At 36.1% G+C, this 16,326-nt stretch overlaps 1 protein-coding gene across 4 annotated transcripts in view; it reads left to right on the top strand.

Moving 5' to 3' along the window:
* The first annotated feature begins 2,957 nt into the window (after window positions 1–2,957).
* Window positions 2,958–16,326, top strand: part of Ets65A (DNA-binding protein D-ETS-3) — a 692,236-nt gene continuing 678,867 nt past the window's right edge. For 2 of the 4 annotated variants that reach the window (XM_081744529.1, XM_081744526.1), the window contains exon 1: window positions 2,963–3,432. The gene's annotated coding sequence lies outside the window, so the exon portion shown is untranslated. Of the gene's footprint in view, window positions 3,433–3,471; window positions 4,125–16,326 lie in introns of those variants that run through there. The other 2 variants (XM_081744528.1, XM_081744527.1) reach the window with 2 other exon arrangements.

Below are 16,326 nucleotides of genomic sequence, written 5' to 3'. Positions count from 1 at the left end.
CTTTTGAAATGATGAAAGACACGTTTTTCTGTTTTCATATCTGCCTCACCGTTTCAGATTTTTCGGGGCTAAAACGGACTTTAATACAGGCTTAACAATTTTAATAAAAATGAAAAAAGTGCTGCCCCCAAGCGGAATGCTTGAGACCTCCCAATTTTGGTAATCGGTTTTGATCTTATCTTGACCCAAGCTTTCAGGCAATATATACATCGCTCCCACTTTGTGGGTTCAGGTTCAAGTACATCCCGGGCAAGAAAAACAGCAGGACTTCAACTGGGGAAGGGGGGGGGGTAACGAAGTGAGAAAGGAGAAACAATTAATGAAAGAGATTAAAACAGAGTTAGGTGCAGTAACAACTGCCAATAGATACTAAGAAAGCGCAAATACAACAGTCAGTGCTGAATTAAAAAAAAAAAAGAAACGAAATCTTTAAGTTTTACGTCCGACGGTTATGCCGGCGAGGCTAAAAAAGACAGCGATGAAAAATAAATGCAATGGTGGAATGAATGAAGTGGGAGGAAACGGAAGAACACTGATGAAACCCACACACACGGTGTTTGTCCACCACAAAGTTCACTTGACGCGAGATGGGATCGGAAAAAGGTTCCCAAGCTCCAGGTGTGAACGCTCTACTACTGAGCCACCGCAACCCATTAAGTTAAAACAAACAAAGAAAGAACTTATTTAAAACTAGAAGCATTATTCTGTTATAGAGCCATGTGTACAGATAATTTGAAGTATTCTACATGCAGATACAGTAGCTTAGTGGAGGATTGCTAGCTTCACATGTCTAGAGTTTCTAGTTCGATTCTAGAACACATGAGTTTGTGGTGGACAGTATAGTATATATGGTATTTTAGATTCTCCCCCTTTATCCCGCATTCTCCTTATTCAATCCACGCTTTCATAGTCATTTAATCTGAGGGGCATAATGATAAGAAGTTAAACAAAAGACTTCAATTCACTCGCTTTTCGTGTTTGATTTCATTTTTCCTTTGAAAATCACTTATTGTCTTTCATTTGATTTTCCCTTAAAAGTCAGTTATCGTCTTTCATTTGATTTTCCCTTAAAAATCAATTATCATCTTTGATTTGATTTTCCCTTAAAATCAGTTATCGTCTTTCATTTGATTTTCCCTTAAAAGTCAGTTATCATCTTCCCTTTGATTTTCCCCTAAAACCAATTATCATCTTTGATTTGATTTCCCTTAAAAATCAGTTGTCTTTCATTTGATTTTCCCTTAAAAATAAATTATTGTCTTTCATTTGATTTTCCCTTAAAACTCAGTTATCGTCTTTCATTTGATTTTCCTCAAAAATCAGTTATCGTCTTTCATATGATATTCCCTTAAAAATCAATGACAAAGACACTATATATATATATCATACAAGTTCAATCAAATCCATCCGATCGTGATCAAGCTTGGCGTGGTGGCACACCTTGGTCTGCTAAATAAACTTGCGAAATATTAGGGTGTGCAGACCTTTGGTTCGTAAATTATACATAAACTGAAAATCAAATGAATAACGATTTTTTTTACGACTATGCGTAAGTTTTATTGGTCAATTTGATTTAGTATGATTTTTAGTTTAGTGTCCCTTTCAGCAGCGAGACTATATGAGACGTGTACCTACAATTTAACGTAGAATCCAAACCACATGATCTCCCACTGGGGATAGAACCAGATCTTCCACGCCAAAAGCGCGTACGCTAATCTCCTAGTCACGGGAGAACTCGTTTTATTAGTCTGTTGATATAGACCTATACAATTTTAATCGTCTGTACATTCAAATGCGGGTTTTGGTTTTTGGTATATATTCCGTTGTTAAGTATTAAGCGGGGTAATCATTTTAAAATCTGAAAATCTAGAAATTATTGTTGCTTTAGAGGATACATTCTTATTCACCGTTCGTGAACTTATTCTTGTCAATTGAATGGGTTGGAAAGCTCTGATTCACTAATACTCTCACTGTTATCGTACATGCATTATCACATTGTTACACATTATCTCAGCAGCCGTAGCGTTCTCGTGCTCAGTATATTAGGTGTCCCTATCTCACTGTCGGAGCATTCAACTGGGTATTGTATATACTACATTTGTTCGCATATGTTGGCATATATGTGTGAGTATGAATCGGGTGACAAGAGGTGTAATCAGTCAACGAGAAACGCTGTCATTTTTTGGATAGACGAATCATGTGCTTGCCTCGAGCTCGAAGATGAGCCGAGTCTGATAGAACTTTGTTCCTTGGTTGAGATGTGAGAGAGCTCTGCAAGAGGGAGGGATATTAAGGCTTGGATGGGGGAAAGGATGGCACGAGTTGGAGAGGGGAGACTCTGAGAGAGAGCTATCCTGATTTTTACACCTTTTTGCTAACTGCGCAGGCGCAGCTCTAGAACTCGATATTCAGCGACCAATCCAGTTGAAGCAGGAGCATCGAGCTGTTTCGCCGGCGATGGGATGGGGTTTGTCGGAGTCTGGAAGAGGGTATCTTCACTGAAAATGGCCATCAGTATTTTATCCTCTGGTTCCCCTACTACAACCTTCAGCACCCCTTTCCACTACTTTTTTCTAGAGAACGTTGCTTCCCCCATCCTAGTCTGAAACACACCATTTACAACCTTAATATACTCAGATTTCCCGTGAACGATAATTTTTGGAAAATTAATTTATTTATTGTTGCTGTGCACAAATAAATGGGATAAGCTACGTACGATGTACATAAATACTATTTTTTTCCATACAAAATAAAGGAGAACTATTGTAAGTCAAGATGCGAGATATCCACACGCTACACGTGGTTGTAAGTAACGAATTCATTGTGACTGGTGTCTGTATGATACACACACAAACACAGACACATACTAAATCCCCACACACCCCTGCTCGTCCCCCTGGAGAACCCCAACCTCATGGCGGCCCCAGAGTAAGCATTAGTTTGCGAAGGGCTATCTCTAGTATTATACAAGCCCGGTCGGTTCTACAGAGCTAGTGAAATATTTCCGTTGATCATAGTTTGGAGATTTTCCTCATTGCCTCAGACCAACTCGTCTTGGGAATAAAATTTGTTCTACCGTTACGTCTATACTCTGTTTCGTTTCTTTCAAAAGATTTTGGTTTATCCTTTGTGTTTTGTGAGGGGTAGGATAAAGTTATGTTCTGTATGTGTGCGTCGGAGTGTCAGGAGAGTGGGGAGGCCACATAGTTGATAATTACCGCCCCAATATCCGCCCATTGGTTGCTACGACGTCCCGACGACAGCGACGGCGCTACGGAGGAAGCAAGAAAGGAAGGAAGGAAACTGCAGCACTTCTCGTCTAGAGGGCGCATCCGAACCATAACATTCCAAGATTTCCTGCAAAGTGACAACCCGCCAACCAATCAGAAAAGGGAGATAGCAACGCTGTTCTAGTTTTATCACACAAAGAAGGTACCGTAATTTTTTTCTTTTCTACAATACAGTTGTCATGGTTTCATTTTGTGTCGGTTTGAATTGTCTATCACCCGTTTTACAACTCTTGTCTGATTAAATTCTGTTTGTGCGAATTAAGGGGGTCGTGCCACTTGTTTGGCGTGAATAGTTTGTTATCATGTGTGTGCCCCATTAACCGGATTAGCTGTGTGGTCAAATTACGCAAAAACAACGAGCCAGCGCTGTGTTTTTAATCTAAATTGTGACAAAAGAAAGAAAGAAAAAATATTTCTCACCCCATTCTCTTAATAGTTCACATTTCCCAACAGGCTATTTTGAAGTTTATTACCTTGATTCGCTTAGTTATTCCATGTAAAAAGGTTATGTTTATTTTTATGTTGATTGCGAAGCATTGTGAGTCGTATAACTTGTGGTTTGAAGTCAATTAGATTGGGATACAGTTGAAAATGTATATTGCCAAGTTTTACTTAGTACTTCACTTATAAAACACAGAAAAATAATTACCCTTTCTGCTTCAAACAGCTTCTATTGTTTATCATTTTACAATTATGTTGTTATTTTTAGTGCGTGTGTGTGTGTGTGTGCGAGTTTTAATTCATACTGCAGTTATAATAAAACAGTGAAAAATAATAATGTTTAATATTTTTTTGATACATCATTGATCAGCTGGATATATTACTGAAATACTGGTGAGTTCATTTTCTTTATGCAAATCCTGTCGCTTAATTCAAATCATACATTGTAATAATTCTATCATTTGCAGCGTAAATAGAAATTAAAAATGTACGTTGCATCTTTTATTTTGGTCTGCTTGTTATTACTTTTAATCAATATGTTATTATTGTGCTTAACAGTTAATTTTTCCTCATTTTTGTTAGTTAAATTAAAAATCTGTCATTTACAAAATATATGCTTTTAACGAAGTTTTAGAATTGCGATAACACACGAAATACAATGCTAAATTATGTTAGAACATCAAAAGTTCTCATTTTATTCTCTCACGATAGACGAAAATACGAGAAAATTAAAAACTGTTTCACTGTCTTGTCATTTAAAGTATTTTTTTTTTAAATGGCTATCATTCTATTCTGAATATTTTCTGTAATTTTTATGTGATTAGAAATTCACTGAAAGCAACGTTTTCTGAAACTGAGTAGACGTCTTCCTTTTTGGAACACATAATTTATTTATTTGTGAATAACACAACAGACAAAGACCCATTATAGTGTTGGTGTATTTCAAAGTAAATTTACAATATTTTTTTGAAGATATTATAGTTCATATGACATATCAATTTCTTTGTGTTCGGTACATAATTTTGTTATAAGAAAAGCATATTGTCTAGATTGGTGACTTCAATAATACGTTGATCCTTGTTTTTTTTTTTTTTTTCAATGGAACAGGCCAAATTTGTCAACACGAGTTTTAAGTGTCGGGACATGAAAATTTTGTGTCGATATCAGATCCATACTGTTAAACTCGTTTTGTATTATTTCAGTATATAATTAGAAACCAAATGCATATTTTCAAATTTAATTTCTATTCCGAAGTACGAATATCACTTAAGAATTAATCAAAAACACATTTGAAAATATTTTTTTAAAAATAACTCTTTAGTGTAACGTCATCCACTTACATTCTTTAGGTTAGAAGAAATGGATGACTTTTTAATGAAAATGAATAATAGTGGGAAAATTGTGGAATTAAAATTTGGGAAGAAAACAGGAGACGCCGAGATAACTCAAAACTAGATGTTATCCACCAAAAAGAAATTCAAATCTACACTTTTGGCAACTGCTGAAAAGAAATACAATTATTTTTAAAAATTCGAGTTATCACACTTTCTGTTAATCTGTCAATAACTTTTTCGTTTGTTTACCATTTTATTCTTATTTATTTTCTTATTTAACACAAATTCACGAATGCTTCTTTGTACCAATCTGCAAATAAATTCTGTATTTGTTTAGTTTTGTCTCCGAGTTTATTTATTTACCCATTAATTCTCAATATTCAGGTACTTTTTAAATACTAATCAACGTACAAATAAATTTTCAATTTATTTACCTTTCCGTCCTAATTTATTTATTTATTTGTTTGTTTATTTATTTAGAATGCTAGTTTATAATAGAAACATTAGTGTGAACGGTTTGAAGGAATTTTTGAAACTAATTCGGCAATACCCTATATATGTTCATTCTATCAGTTGCCTTTGTTGAATTGAGGAAAATCCTTGCAAGATCTTTGCCAGCGTGAATAACCACAATATTTGAAGTTTACACATCACAATATTTGAAGTTTACCCTCGTTTAAAGAAAGGAAACTCAGCAACCTAATTGATTGGATTGACAGTTTCTTTCTAAACTGTTATTGGCTGTGGCTTAATAAATTAAATATTTATCGTACATAACGTACATTATTATCAAGTACTTTGGTTAGCTATTTTGGAACAGTGTAAACATATATATTAAAGTTTATTATAAAGCTGCATTATGAAGTAAATTTCAAGTACAACCATAGCTGTATATTATATAATTTTAATTTTAATCTAGTGAGCAACTTCTGGATCATGACTCTGTGTTATATTTTACGTGCAACAAAATTTTCATAAAAATCTCAGACATTTTTCTTTCATTTTACGTCAAGGTGAATCATAATTATTTCATTAGCTCATTATTACGTTATGTTCGCTTCTTTATAATATTTTGAAAGTCGATATTTCATTGTATCTTCTATATGATATATGGAATGTTAAAATGCCATTTGAACTCGTGCCTTTGTGTTATGAGTGAAGCAGTGTGTCTATATAAGAAATAACAAATTGTAACTTAAACCAAACATAACAAAAATAAAGCTTTGTATTCATTTGTTTACAGGTGGGCATAACAGAAACAAGTCCATTTTTGCGTCATTTTGAGCACGATTTATGTTTTTGTTAGTCAGGAGTTCTTGTCTTGTTCTAAGCATGCATTTTGGTTCAAAAATCCAATATATTTAAATCCAAAATTTTGTTGTAAGCCTTATATCTAAAGAACTACATATAGTGTAGCCAAACTCAAACTATCACTTAACTCAGTATGATGTGCTTATTCTGTAGAAAATACTCGATTTAGGAGCCGTTCAAAAATTTTGTTTACCTTGATCCAAAAACTAATTCTTGGCCAAGATCACAATCTTTTGATGCATTTTTGATCATTCCTAAAATTCTTGTTTTTTTCTATCCTGTAAGAAATAATTTAAACTGTTGTACAAAAATAAATAACGAGTCTCAATAAATGATTAACGATTTTCAATTAGGGGATAGGTATAGTTGGTTCGAGTCTCGCGGGTTGCCATCATGATGTTTCGTCAGTTCCGTAACGTAAATAGTCACATTTTGCCCTAGTTATGTTGGATTTGGTTATCTTCCTTCCACATATTCCTTGCACGTAGCTCCATTTTAGAGATCGTCAGCCGTTGAAAAATGTTACATCTGTAAAAAATAAACATTTATCGCATCAGACCAAGGAAAGAACATTTAATGTACTACTTGTTGTATACAAGTGTTAGAACATGAAGGAAGTTTCCTTCCCTTAGTTTGAAGCTATAAAAGTTTAACCATAGAAGTAACTTTGCGGAGGGTGTAATTTTTGCCCGCACATTCAAATTCTCAATGTTTTTCAATTGAAACGTGTTTCCTAAGAGATCTTGATTTTTTTTACATTGTTTGAATACAATGTTAATTTTTGTTAGTTTTATATTACAACTACCGTCAATTACCCGCTTCGGTAAGTTAAAATAAAAAAAATAGTAATATGTTCCGTTAGTCACTTTTTACTATTATTGAAGCGCGCTCTGATATCGGTCATTTTCGATCATGTTTTATATATCTCCCCCTGTCCCCCTCCCCTAAGTTCGACTGTCACCATCCGAGGCCCGAACCTCATCTACGTTGAAAATTTGATCGAGATGTTCAAGAATTAATGGTTCGAATGGTTCAAGAATTAAGTCACAAACATAGCCACTTTCATTTATATATATATGGACAATATATATAGACAATATATATAGACAAGCCTTTGGCTAGTTGGGGGCTTCGACCCCAGACCCACGCGTTTGCTCGGCCTACGGCCTCGCATCTCTTACGCATCAGCCTTTGTATCAAGAATGAATTTCATGCATTTGCTCTATAATTACATTTCCTGAATTTGGCCCACATGAATGCCTCGCCCCCTGCCCCCGCGTTTACTCGGACTACGGTCTAGCACAACTTAAACCGATAATTCTATCAAATTTCAAGTTTCTTTTCGTATTTCAACTATCTAAAATATAAGATTTTGTATCCCAGAAAACGCCCATTTAAATAACATGGGAACTTCTTCTTCCCCCTTTAGACCCCTTAAAAGCTAAAAATATTCACTTTTGGCAACTTTAATGTGGGTTAATCCCCGAAGGCTACAATCATGCCAAGTTTCATCATTTTAATCCTGTTGGAAGTGCCTAAACATTTTGGGGTGTAGAAGACTCCCTTATAAACATGTCCCTTATAACATGTGAAAGATTTTTCAGTTCCTCATAAAACCACTCTACAGTTGGAAATTTTTATTTTTGGCAATTTACTTAGCTAACGAAAACGTACAAGCATACCGAGTTTCAACTTTTTATTCCAATTCCAAATACTTAAAATATGAGATTATATGTTCCAAAAAGACCCATTTAAATAATATGGGGAATTTTTTGATTTCCACTTTAGAGCCCCTGAAACTTAAAAAATATTCACTTTTTGCAATTTTCCTGTCGGTTAGTCCCGGAAAGCTACAATCATACCAAATTTCAACTTTCCACGTCAACAGAAAGTTCTCCCTTCTTTTCTAAAAGTCAGTTTATGTAGTTTTATGTATAGTTATTATTATTGCCCGGAAGTTGAGGAAAAATCCTCTTTCTTAGGAGTGCCCGAAGACAAGGCTTAACATAATACTTGTTCATTTTGAATCATTGTAGGCCAGAAAATGGTGGATTTTATTTGTTCTTTTTTGCCTTTTCCGGCGTTTTTTCGTTTATTGGTTCCTTTTAAAGCTTTTAATAGGTCTTAACGTCTTTTTCGCCCTTTCATCTTTCGACAATAAATTTACTGGTCATTAACTCGAATCAGCACCACTTCTTAAACATCTTTTCTTTAGTAAAGAAAATTCAAAAGATAAGACATTCTTCAACGACTGGACTGATAAGACCAGATCTGCAACAATCACAAGTCAGATAAGGAGACGTAACAATGTTCTCCAGCAAGGGAGACAAGTTTTCTTATTTTAGTTTGCACTTCAGTTTGTGGAAGAAGGACAGACCGTTAACCTCCCAGAAGCTTGTATTTCTTGAGCATTATATCCATTAAATATGTAGTTCTAATTCAATTGGGTCTAATTTTTAAGTCCTTTTTTTCCAGTTTTTAGGTCCTTTTTTAGACATTTTTAGGTCTTTTAATAGGTCCTTTTTAGGCAATTTTTAGGTCTTCAACTTCCGAGCCCTACTTATTATACGAGGCACATCCAGAAAGTAAGTTTCCCACGTGTCTCATAGCTAAGAGATCGTATGTTACGCTAAGCAACTGCATGTACGTGAGAGAGTAAGGTCCTAACATGGCGCATGCGCCAGCAGAACTTCCCTAATTCTTTCAGTAGCGTCGTGGCAATGATTGAAGATTCCAGCTCCCGTGCGTGTGAAGTGCGAGCAGTGATAAAGTTTTTGAATGCACAGGACATAGCACCGATTGAAATCCATCGTCAGCTGTATCGTTGCAAAAATGTCAATGCTGACCCTGTGCGCCTTGCTTTGTGCTCTAGGTTAAGTTGCTTCAACACAAAACTTCTTGATAAACAGGCACTCCGTGACAGTGGCGTGCAATAAGGAGCGGAAAAGCTACAGGAACTGCTTGCTCATGCCGTTAGGCCCATGGACCTGGCACAGCTAGCGATGGATTTCAATTGGTGCTATGCCCTGTGCATTCAAAAACTTTATCACTGTTCGCACTTCACACGCAGCGGGAGCTGGAATAAGAACGCCAATCTTCAATCCACTGACACGACGCTACTGAGAGAACTAGGGAAGTTTCGCTAGTGTAGGTGCCATGCTAGGATCTTACTCTCTCACGTACACGTAATCGCTTCGCGAAACATACCGTTTCCTAGCTATGAGACGCGTGAGAAACTTACTTTCTGGATGCGTCTCGTATTATAACATATTGGACTAGGATATCGTAGTTCTTATTTTTGTAGATCAATACGGGCAAAGTTGACATCTCGTTGGTACTATGTGTAACTCATCTTCCTTTCTAACCCAAGCTTCTTTTTCTAAAATAAAAATGTAAAGAAAAAGTGATACTTCGGTCACTTATTTAAATACTGAAGGGGACATCATGGCTCAGTGGTAGAGAGCTTGGTGCGTGAGAAACCTGGTTCGTTCCCCGGCCAAGTAAGTTTATGGTGGACAACATCGTGTTCGTGGGTTTTCTCGGAGTACTGCTGTTTCCTTCTACATTATTATTCTACTAATTCTTCCATCGTCATTCACTTGCTTTAACCATCCTTCTCCTTTTGCCTAAAGGGCATAATTGTGGGGCGTTAAACTGAAAAAAAAATCATTTTCGAATACTGAAGCTTACAACAGCGTGATAAATTTGATTCTAAAAGTGGACGTAAATTCATACTTTCACCGTCATGACAAAATCAAAGTTCATGGTATAACAACATGTATCTATGTTTTAATAATGTAAGAACAGCCATATATGTAACCCTTTACGAGAAATGTAAAGTAGAACTAATTGAAAGATTTTTGTAATTTGTTTGGTTTAAAATGTTAACTTAAACTCAACAAAATATAGTGTAATAGTTACTTTAAAAAAAACGGTCAAATTTGATACACACTCCCTTGGTATTACACGGAGCAGATACGTGCTAGAGAATTCTAAGGTGAATTTTCACAAATGTGACTTCCCTCAAGTACCGCCGCTGATCCTGAATAACAGTAAACTTTCTCGCTTTTAGTACAGGAGAGCTGTGTTCGATCTCTGGTTGGGAGTACACTTGGTTTGGACCCAACGTAGAGCTGTAAGATCATGTTTCACTATGTTACCTGTGCTGTAAAGTACTTGTAAACAAACAAGTAGTCTTTCCGTCTCCCGTTGTTATTGTTTTCTGTGTGAAACAGTTCTTTGACTGTACCTCATGCTGTTTTCATTTTAACAAATCAGTAAGGGGTATATATAAATTTAAAAACAACTTGGGAGTTAGTAACTGTAACATGTTTCAATGTCAGCTGTGTGACACATTGTCTAAGATAATTATCAATCGTGTCATATATATACATATCAAATCTTACTTTTGACTACGTGTTTACAAGTTACAAGCATTTTATACATAAATAGATGAAATATTCGTATATAGAATACCGACTGGTCCGGAAGACTGGTCGGAATCGAACAGCAAACGTCTCTGAGACTAGTGATCGGAAACACGTAATTCCATTTATCTGTAAATTACACCTGGAGATTCAAAACAAATAGGTCAATTTTACTTTAAACTTTCAATTATTAGCATCCATTTAAAAATTTTTGTCTATTTGACTTTTTAAAAATTTTCAATGATCATCAATTGCTAACTACCGTACCTAACACTATGGCTTATGGAGCCCTGAAGTTTCAAGGCCGCGTTCACAAAAGCTTTTAATTGACTTCTGTCCTTAGCCAACTGGATCCAGTTTCTAATTTGTATTCCAATTTCTACGAGATCCATCCTAATATTGTCCATCAATTGCACCTAGGTCTTCCTAATGGTCGTTTTTCGATTGAATTTCAAGCTAAAACTTTTAAAGCATTTCTACTTTCTTCCATTCTAGCTACATGGCCTGCCAATCTGAGCCTCCTAGATTTGACGACCCTAACAATGCTCATAAACCGTATAAATTATGTAGTTTATCGTTATGAAGTTTCCCCCATTCTCCATTCCCGTTTCTCTTGGGTCCAAATATTCGTCTCAGGATTGCATTCTCAAATAATTTCAGTTTACTTTCTTCCCTCAGAGTAAGCGACCGTGTTTCGCAACCGCATAGAACAACAGGCATGATTATCGTTTTATATATTTTAAAGTTCAAATGCCTGGACAGAATTCGCGATAACAATTTTTTTTTAACTGAGTAGTAACTAGAGTTTCATGCTTTTAGTTGTTATTTAGTTTATTTTTGAATGTTGATTTTAGTATTCTAATATTGAACCTAGATATTTGAAAGTATCTACTTTGTATCATTAATTACAAAAATAGTCCGATTAACAAAACACCCAATTTTAACTAAACCTAGCACACTAATACAGTAGACTTTGGCAAAGTTTAATACACATACAAAATGTTATTGTGTGCAGTCTATTGATTTTTGAGTTATAAGCCTAGACATTTGCGCTTCGCTTTGGCCAATTTCTCAAGAAGAACGTTAATTGCTATTTAGAGCAAAAATGTATGAAACAAATCTCTTATTGTGCGTTAACTTGATTCATAAGAAAGTAAATAATAAGATAGTTGATTAGCTATGTTGTAATTGCAGTGCCTACTTATAATAAACATTTGATTTAAATATGAATCCATGAACAACGTCTCCTTTTCCGCAACAAAGAGACTTAACAGTAAATAAATCTCTCTCTGTATGTTAAGAATAAACTGTAAATGAAATTAATCTTCTTTTACACAGATGTTTCAGCCAATCAGAAGGTGGCTGGCTGGTAGCCCACACGTGTAAGCAAATTTTTGAATTTTATTTTTCTGCGCCGGATAGCTAGAGCAATTATCTCAGTTGAGTTCGTTAATGGTGTCAATTTTGTTAGCGTATTAACGGATAGAGGCGATTTTAACGGTAGCTATCTATAGTCCATATCCCATATACGAGATCTGTTCAAAAAGTATCCAACCTTTGGTTGGCGAAATTGTATTTATTGATTTGGAAATCCGAAACAGTAATCCCCCTTAAGTGTAGTTTCCTTGGTAATGCACACACTTCTCCCAGGGTTCCCGTCATCATTGGAAACACTTCTGGAACGCAGCTTTTGGAATGGTGAGCAACCGTACCGTAGAATTCCGCACGATGTCTTCTCTTGACTCAAAACGGGTTCCTTTTAGTGGTATTTTCAGCTTGGGAAATTACCAAATGTTACATAGATCCACGTCGGGTGAGTAGGGAAGCTACGACACACAGAAATGTTGTGCTGGCGATGAAACCCGAATCAATTGTTGTTGACACTCTCCTCATATCAAAAGTCTCCTTCAAAATTGAATGTAGCGATCCGATTGAATGATTTCCACTTGGGTATCATTACTCTTTCGGCAAAATGTGATGCAATATCGTTACTAAAGTTTTTCTGTGCTTTTACAAAAAATTGAAATCGAACGACCGCTCACAAACGTCTTCACTTGTTGGCCGACTACCAGAGAGTGACGCTTTCAGCGGGCGGGAAAAAATTCACGACTGCGCATGAGCGTTCCCTCAATATCTACACTGAAGAAAGCCTCCCGCGCTTCATTGGTTTACGCGGGAAAAAATAAGGTTCGATACTTTTCGAACACACCTCATGTAATCAAATTTTCAACGAACTTAAAAAAGCTCGTTACTGAATTTTCTATGTTTGTGTGTCTGTCTGTTTGTCTGTTATTTGCAAATTTTTCAATTTTGGGCCCTCCATTCGATAGAGCATTAAAAGCAATCTAAGAAAGTGATGAAAATTTTCGCGCCACTTTCACCTTTTCCAAGATATTGGCCAAAAAAAGTTCGAATTTCGGGAGATTTAAGGAGCCATATCTCAGGAACCGTAAGTCATAGAGATATGATATTGGTGTTGATCAATACCTAGGATGATGGTGAACATTGTGGTACCAAATAGTACCAGTGGCCACTGTTCAACTGGCCACTGGTTTTGCCAGTGTCCACCAGTTAATATTGGTACCAAAATGTTTTCCATCCTTTTATGTATTGATCAACACCAATATCATCTCTCTATGACTTACCGTTCCAGATATATTGATCAAAAAGTAGTTCCGATTTCGTGAGATCTAAGGAGCCATATCTTGGGAATCGTAAGTCATAGAGAGACGATATTTTTGCAAAGTTTTGCGAAAAACAGAAGGTACGAATAAAAATATTTATTTCACATGTAGGAAGAATCATAGTTACCCTTCCCACTTCATCTCTCCATTCTTTTTATGTTCGTTCTGGCAATGCTCTTGGAGCATTCTCAACTGGTTTAATTCTGTTTCTGTAACAGATAGCGTGAGCGATTATTTTAGCCGAGTTTGTCAGTGGAGTGAATACGTTAATATACTAACTGATAACGGCGGTTATAAAGACTGCTATATGTAGCCTATATTCTATACTTGTAAGCGTACTGTAATTGAATTGTTTTTGCAACAGATAGCTAGATCAGTTACCTCGACAAAGTTCGCCAATGAACTCAATCTGTTAACGTATTAAAATATAATGGTGACTTTAACAATGCCTATTTATAGCCTATATCTTATACATGCCAGCGAATTTTGTTTTTCTGCAACAGATAATTAAAGCGTTTAACTCGACCAAGTTTGCTAACGGAGTCAACATAGTAACATAGTAACGAATCAAATCCGTTAACATAGTAACGAATAACGGTGAATAAAACGACGGTTATCTATAGCCCATATTCCATAAATGGTAGGCGAACTTTTTGATTTTTGTTTTTCTGGAACAGATAGCTGGAGCGATTATCTCGATTGAGTTCATGAACGGATGTGATCCGTGAGCATACTAACGGATATCGGTGGTTAATTTTTCCATCTCTCATTTTTATTTAACTAGAAACAGCTAAGGAGATTATCACGTCAGAGTTCGTTGGAGTAAATCCGTTAACACCTTAACGGGTAACGGTGATTAACGGCATCTATACAAACATCTATACGGTAAAGAAGCTCCAACCACACAACCTGAAGCGTATCCGGTGTGATGAAGTTGACAGCTGCACGGAAGCTTTCTTGAAGGTCATTCAGGATTTTGGGTAGTGGAGGTGCATACATGTGCCCTTCATAAACGACCAAAGGAAAAATGCCACACGCGGTTAAGTCTGGAGATCGTGGGGGCTACTTGCAAAAATGCTGTTCAGTTGGGTGCAACTCGTCCTATCCATAGGTTTGGCAAGTTGTCGTTCAGAAAGCTTCGTAAAGAGTAAAGCCATAGTGAAGATACTTCATTTTGTTCTAAAATGTAGTCACTTCCCTCAGCAGTAATTTGAGGAATTAACCAGTCACGTAGCATTCTTAAGTAGTTTTCACCTGTGATTTTTTGTTCCTCAAAGAAGAACGGATTGTATACGCGACGTTCTGACACCGCACAAAAGACAGTAATGCACCCTGTCTCAAAAAATGTTTTATGGCACTTCACAATGGATTTGAGAGTAGGTAGATCAATATCAAACTTCCGTTTAAATGCACACTGCGCTATCACAACACTGCTTGTTTTTGGCAAGTTATAGTTCATACCTACTTCTTCGTTGCGGGGTGAACCTTATTTTCGATTACACTATCCTTTAGCTGCCTAAAACTGAACTAACGATTATGAAACAAATGTTTTATCGTTACATGCTAAGGAAAGGTAGTTTACTTAATGTACCTATTGTTGTATACTACTTCCTAAAGCTATATAAAGCTTTTTTTTCTCTTAGCTTGAAGCTATAAAGTTTAAATTTTGGCCGATGTAACTTTCCTCAAACCTACCACCGACAAAGCCAAGATGAGAAACTACAATTTTGTTCATGTAAACATTTGTTTAATTTTTTTCTTGCAATAACTATTCTTTTCTACAATTGGAGCGTTCAGAACACGAAGGAGTCAAACACAATTACAGACGTTGTTAGAAAAAGACATTAAATTTTACGGTATGGTTACGACATAGTTTGTCTGTTTTAATATTGAAGATATTGAGTATGAAATTTCACTATTATCACATTTATTTTGAACAACTAAGCATAAATTTGGTTGGAGATGTTTTACTTTATCAATACGAACGTTTCCAGCTCCTGTCAAGTGAGCTTTGTGGTCGACAAACACCATGCACATGCATTCTCGAGGTTTTCCCGTTTCGTCTCACTTTCGTCATTTCAACATTATCATCCATGTCATCACCGTCTGCCTTAGCCTCGGTGGATAATCGTTGAACGTTGGATTGGGAAAAAGCAATGTGAATATGCATTTCACTTGTATCATTTTAGTATTAAAGGTATAATGGGATGAAGATTAGAGAAAAAAAAAAGTAAACAGAAACTTGCCTAAGGTCGCCGCACACGTTCTGGAAATCTGAAGATTAATAACTGTACAGTTATTCCTTTAAGGATTTCTGGATTCGATTGAAAAAAAGTTGCCCACACATGTTCAGAGAAACTGGAGGGGAATAACTGTGCAGTTATTCCTCTCCAGCTTTCCTGAACATATGTGGGTAAAAATTGCACAGTTTCTCCTCTTTGCAGATCACCAAAGACGTTTCGGAAATCTGGGGAGGAATAACTGTACAGTTATTGCTCTCCGGATTTCCGGAACGTGTGTGAGCAGAAACTGCGTACTTTTTCCTTTTCTAGTTGGACTGTTCAGGCCGATTTGATAAAAGCGAAATTTGATACTAACAAGGGAAGGACATGAACATGTCACCCGGACATCCGTATCAAACCCAGTCCATTCGATAAACATAACAAAGATATGTTCATGCACAAAAAAATAGGTGCCATGGACAACGGAGTAAGTCCCTGGGGCCTATTAAACCTGTTAGTATAAAGAAAATCGTAGACTCTCAGTGAAATAGCTATAGCATCACCAATGTTCATTGGAAAGTCATGGTTTATAGTTCATTCTCTTTAGCATGAAACAA

Source organism: Thermobia domestica, chromosome 17, assembly GCF_964235325.1.
Source record: "Thermobia domestica chromosome 17, izTheDome1.hap1.1, whole genome shotgun sequence".
NCBI lineage: Eukaryota > Metazoa > Arthropoda > Insecta > Zygentoma > Lepismatidae > Thermobia > Thermobia domestica.
Note: the sequence above shows the minus strand (reverse complement) of the source record. Positions and strands in the feature narration are given on the sequence as shown.